At 46.0% G+C, this 5,693-nt stretch overlaps 1 long non-coding RNA gene and 1 other non-coding gene across 2 annotated transcripts; both read left to right on the top strand.

Annotated features, from left to right (window-relative positions):
* Positions 1-664: 664 nt before the first annotated feature.
* LOC123653071 lies at positions 665-4,810 on the top strand. The gene is made up of 3 exons (XR_006742703.1): positions 665-857; positions 2,614-2,618; positions 4,778-4,810. It is a non-coding gene; the product is annotated as an uncharacterized LOC123653071 (long non-coding RNA).
* LOC118731094 lies at positions 3,166-3,291 on the top strand. Its single transcript, XR_004991788.1, has one exon. It is a non-coding gene; the product is annotated as a small nucleolar RNA SNORA26 (small nucleolar RNA).
* Positions 4,811-5,693: the final 883 nt, after the last annotated feature.

The following is a 5,693-nucleotide window of genomic DNA, read 5'->3' on the forward strand; positions in this document are numbered from 1 at the left end:
TAGACACCAGCTGAAAAATCACAATGGGGATGAGCCAGGTAATTCAATATCCAAATATGAAGCAAAGGGTGGGGGGGAGCACTAGAAATGTCCTTCAGAGATAAACAGGTCTCTGGCAGTCCAAAGCAATACTTGGGGGGTGGAAGGTGGCCCAGCAGAACCACATGGATTATTCAAGAGACTCAGGAAGAAAGGGGCTGGTCATGGCTCAGGCTCCAACAGCATCACAAAGCGCTGGCCTGGTCCCACCTCCTGGGCCCTCGTAACAGCAGGCAGCCACCCGGTCCGACCACAGGGGAGATGGTGAATTGTCCCCTGAGCACTTGGAAAGAAATTTCCATAACTGCATACACTGCATTAACTGCTCAGAGATACGCGGTCAGCTCAGAGAGACAACATGGTTCTGAGGTGGGCGAGACCGGGACAGCTCTGAGGGCAGTAAGAAATCTAAACATGTTAATACAGTGCAAAGAGTAGAGGCGGTCCTTGACTTTCCTATGTATGTTACACAAAATACACTTTTGTGAATTACTAAGGCACTCAGATCACCATTCACATACTGAACCTGCCCTTTCTTACTCAGTGGACACTTGGAGCTACCACAAGGTGGCGCTGCCTGACATCCAATGGTTTAGTTCAGTGGTCGGCAAGCTCATTAGTCAACAGGGCCAAAAATCAACAGTACAACGATTGAAATTGCTTTTGAGAGCCACATTTTTTAGACTTAAACTTCTTCTAACGTCACTTCTTCAAAATAGACTCGCCCAGGCCGTAGTATATTGTGGAAGAGCCACACTCAATGGGCCAAAGAGCAGCATCTGGCTCTCGAGCCGCAATTTGCGGACCACGAAACTTTAGTTCATCAGTGGCAACCTTGTTGCTCTGAGAACTACAGAAATTATTTTCCTGTTTGGTCGCCTTTTTCCTTAGTGCCTTATAGAATGAGCCAAAATTGCAAGTTTTCAGAAAAGGAGAGACTATGCTAGCAAAAAGGCTCAAGTATCTATTATAGTTCCTTTTATAATTCCACTTCCTTTGTAAAATAATAAATTGTCATTGCTATTTATAGTTTTCAATCTCTTGTGACATTTCAGTAGTGAAACCAACATCTCTAACTACATCCCACTGACAAGATGCATACGGTCACCTGCAAGGTCAGATGCTGCACCATGGAAACCCATCAGGTCGCTATCACTCTGCGAGTCTCTTGGGAGATTTCTGGCTCTTTTTATTTGCATGACTCTCATTTTTAATTCCTGGGTGCTTTTCCATTTAGACTTCTTCCAGAGGATTAAAAATCCAGAGGATGTACAGAATACAGCATTCTGTGGCCTTGAGTGGGCTCATCAAGCAAATAGGATCAAGCAGACAGGAGAGCGGCTGTCCAGCTGGCGGGGACCACAGGGCTGCCCAGGACAGGTGTGGGCAATGAACCCAAGGGAGAGCCCTTGAGAGGGAGGCAAACATCAGGGTCGGAATGATCCAAAGCAAGCACCAAGGTCAAGGGACATTCGGGAAGGAAACAGGGGAGAATGTGGAGAGGAAGCAGTTTAGGAGCTAATGAAGAGGATCTGAGATGATTATCAACACAGGAGGCCCTGTGCACCTTACTTGGTGAGCTGGCGGGTGCTTGGAGTGTGCATTTAGGTTAAAGCTCTAGGATCAAGGCAGACTAGCATTAAGTCCCCTATGCAGAATGTTCTCATTAGTTGAATGGGAGTAGGAGGAACGCTCTGCAGGAACTGGGAACAAATTAAGAGTCTGCCAGGAGGCAGGGTTGAGGCCAGAAACTGGCAGGTGACTCTGATCCTTTCCTTTCGTGGGCATGGAGTGGCTGGCTGATTTTATTCTCCCAAAGCATATAGCTGTGCCATTGACTGGAATTGAACCTCGGACTGTTCAGTCCATAGGCAGACACTATTGAATGAGCCATCCCAGGTTTCATCTGCATTTTAGATATTTTGTCTTACAGCTGGTTTGAGATAGCTTTCTGATATGCAGAGCAGAAACAGTCTAGGCTGACACAGAGACCAATTGAACAAACTATATGATTTTTTATTTTAATATTGGTTAAAATTAAATGATTTGTGGATAGTACTTGTGTGACATTGTGTACATTGCTTAACCTCTCTATGCCTTGGCTTCTGCATCTGTAGAAATATACAGATTATTATACATAACACTAGAGGCCTGTTGCATAAAGATTCGTGCAATAGGCCTTCCTTCCCCTGGCTGCCAGCACAGGTTTTCCTCCAGCACCTGGGACCCAGGCCTTCACTCTGGCCACCACCTTCAGTCTTCTCCACTCTGGCCAGAGCACCGCCCCTGTAGCTCCCTCTGCCCCCTGCCCTCCCCCTCATAGTAGGTGTCCCACACTGCCCAGCCACTCCACACCTGCATATGCAAATTAACCTGCCATCTTTGTTGGGTTAATTTGCATACTTGCTCCTGATTGGCTTGTGAGTGTCCCAAATATGGTCTATTTGCGTATTTCTCTTTTATTAGTGTAGATTCTCTATTTCATTAGATTGTTGTGAGAATTAACTTAGTTAAAACATGTAAATTACTTAGAACAGTGCCTGGCATATAAATTATTAGAAATTGATGCATGAGGAGCCGTTCTCTCCCTTCAGTGAGAATCAGTGGAACCAGGCTCATACCAACGCTAAACCAACACCTCTTAACGAAGATTCCACTTGTGCTTGGTATGCTGATAATACCACGGCAGAAAACACTAAAGGTTATTTATCACCATACATATGGTGTTACAAACTCCGATGCCTACAAAAGCAAGCCAGTAGCCAATAAGAAAGCAGGCCTTGGGCACTCGGGAGTAGCAGGGAATGAAGTATGTGACAAAATGAAAAGCACATACTTTGTCTAAAGTGGGCAGCATCCAAGGATAGCTGACTGTTATCATATGCAAAGGAAGGCTTGTTGCTGCCAAATTTTCTGATTTTTTTCAGGGGGAAAAAAGTGAAAATGGGACTTTTATGCAAAATATTTCATTTTTACAATATTGGCTATTTAAACAATACAGTAGAGGCCAAACAAAAGCCATCTATTGACTACCAGTTTGAGGCTTCAGTTGTATATTTACAGAGTACCAGTAGTATGTATGTAACAGCATTTTTTTTCTTAAAATGCTTTCATCAAAATAGTACATGACCCTTTTAAGGTTGACTGAGTGCCTTAAGAGGCTAACACAGAAGGGTACATGAAGCAAGTCTCCATAAAACCCAGAGAAGAGGTGGCAAAACTCCTCTCTGGATCCTGTCTGGAGTCACAGCTGAAAAAAAAAAAAAATAGTACATGAGCATGGGTTTGACACAATAAAGTAGAAGAGCTGTCCTTCCTAATGCACCCATAAGCAAAACAAACTTGTTCCCGGGATTTTCCCAGAATCACCACCTGTTTTGCCGACTTTTGCTTACTCTGGCCTCCCTGATAAGTGGTTATTTTTTTAGATCCCAGGGTACACCTTTTCATCCTCTTGATGACCCCACTGTGTCTGCATCTCTCATCGGCCTCCTTCACCACACTCACATACACGGCACTGAAGTTATTACTGAGGCACCTACCTTCCAGGTAAGAGACAGGCTCTGCTCTCTGATGGTAAAGACACACACACACACACACACACACACACACACACCAGCTCAGGCCTCTACCAAACAGAAAGAGATATGACAGCTTCAGGGTCTCATAGATGCTTTTGCGCAGATAAGATGTCCTTCAGTAATCCCCACATTAACCCTGCAAGCCCTGTTCGGGCACATGATTGGACAGGACCACCAGGTTATGTACCACACAGCAACCTGTTCATCCATGGAGCAGACCCTCTCTTCATGTCCCTCTTGCTGGCACAGAGAAGAGGTTCTGAGGGAGCTGCTCACAGAGGCAGCATGGCCTGCATTGGCCTGGCACTGGTCACCTCGTGTTACATCAGTGGACCTCCTGGAAAACGGCTATAGACTTTGAGGATGAGAGGAAAGATTAAAAGAGGGTGAGCCAACAAGAACTTGGAGACAATCAGCCACTGAGGAGACAAGGGGAAGGCCCCAAGCGGTTCGTGCCGTGCCCAGAATCACAGACCGGTCAGATGCAGAGCCAGGATGAACCCTCTCTGTGTTTGCCAAGTGGCGCTTTGGTGGCCCCTAGGCCTTCTGAGGGGCTCTGGGAAAGGCTGTGCTGCTGTGACCATGCACAGGCATGGAGATGGCATGACCCCTGCCAACACCTCAGTGTGGATGCAGTTGGAATATTTCTTATGCTGAGCTCACACGTATGCAGTTCTGAATTTCAATCCTTATTTTAATGCTTGGGAAACAGGCCCACAAGGAACTGGGACTATACAGGGTAAATGGCAAGCAGACTCCAGAGGTCAGAGTGTTCTGACCTGACAGGCTAAGGCTCTATCTGTTCCTAAAGTTTTGGCATTAAAAATCAGAAATCCAAATGTTTTGGGAAGCTCTTGCTTATTATGTAGGCCATTATTTTCTGGGAATGCAGATCACTGGCCTGGAAACACACACACACACACACACACACACACACACACACACACACACACTTGAAGTAAGGACTGGGGGCAGGATCTGAAGAGGGGCATACACAGGAAGTAACGAGAAGAACATAGAAGTTGAAAGTACTATATACATTTGACAGCACTTTTCAAATTTTATAAGTAATATCCCACATAAGATTGTGGACATCCCTAGGGAGAGCTTGCTAGAATAACCTCCATTGTGCAGACAGGAGACAGACAGGCCATGAGAAGCACAATGGCTTATCCAGAACCCAGAAGAGCTTAGAATGTGGGGGCGAGTCTGAACACCCCCAGTTTGTTTCAAAGTGGGGTTCCTCACTGCACAGCAACTTCCCAGTCAGCTGTGGAGAGAGGAAAGAATGTTGGTGACACTAAAAATATGGTTTTGCATAAACAAGGGGGTTTAGAAGCCAGGAACCAAAAGAACTATTTAGAAACCTGTGATTTGAGGAGATGCTCGAAGAAAGAAACTTCAGGAAGCGAAGTCACTGACTTGGTAACTGGCCCCAACAGAACTTGGAACTCTTGTTTCCAGGTGCCCACATTCTAGAAACTTCCCCAAAGCCAGCTCACTTGGCAAGAGACTAGAGAACAAAACATTTTCTTTATTTGCTGTTTCACAAATTACCAATTGACAAGCCCAACATGAAACCCTTCTCAGATGCTGTAAACTTTGGGCTGGATCTTCATCCTCAAAATACCTGGACAATTTTTAGGAGGTTCGTCACAGAAATGGTAGCAACCAAGGTCAGGGCAATGCAGTCACCCTACTTCTGTGAGCACTTTTTGGGCAGCTCCTAGAATCCCCTTCATGTGCCAGGAGGAGGGACATGAAGGGAGGGCCCGTCCTGAGCAAGATCAGGTTGCTGTACGGTTCACACCTGGTGGTCCTGTCTGAATCACACCCCAGGACAGGGCTTGCAGAGTGGAAATGGGGATTGCTGATGGGCTCTTTGTCTGTACCAATGTGCCTGCAAGGCCCTGAATCTGTTCCTGTCTCTTCCCACTTTAGTGAACGTCTGAGTCGACACTTTGGGAGTGTGTGTGTGTGTGTGTGTGTGTGTGTGTGTGTGTGTGTGTGTGTGTGGGTGCTTGTGTGTGTGTGTGTGTGTGTGTGTGTGTGTGTGTGTGTGTTCACTGTCAG

The sequence above is a fragment of the Pipistrellus kuhlii genome, unplaced genomic scaffold (assembly GCF_014108245.1).
Source record: "Pipistrellus kuhlii isolate mPipKuh1 unplaced genomic scaffold, mPipKuh1.p scaffold_m20_p_3, whole genome shotgun sequence".
NCBI classification, from domain to species: Eukaryota; Metazoa; Chordata; class Mammalia; order Chiroptera; family Vespertilionidae; genus Pipistrellus; species Pipistrellus kuhlii.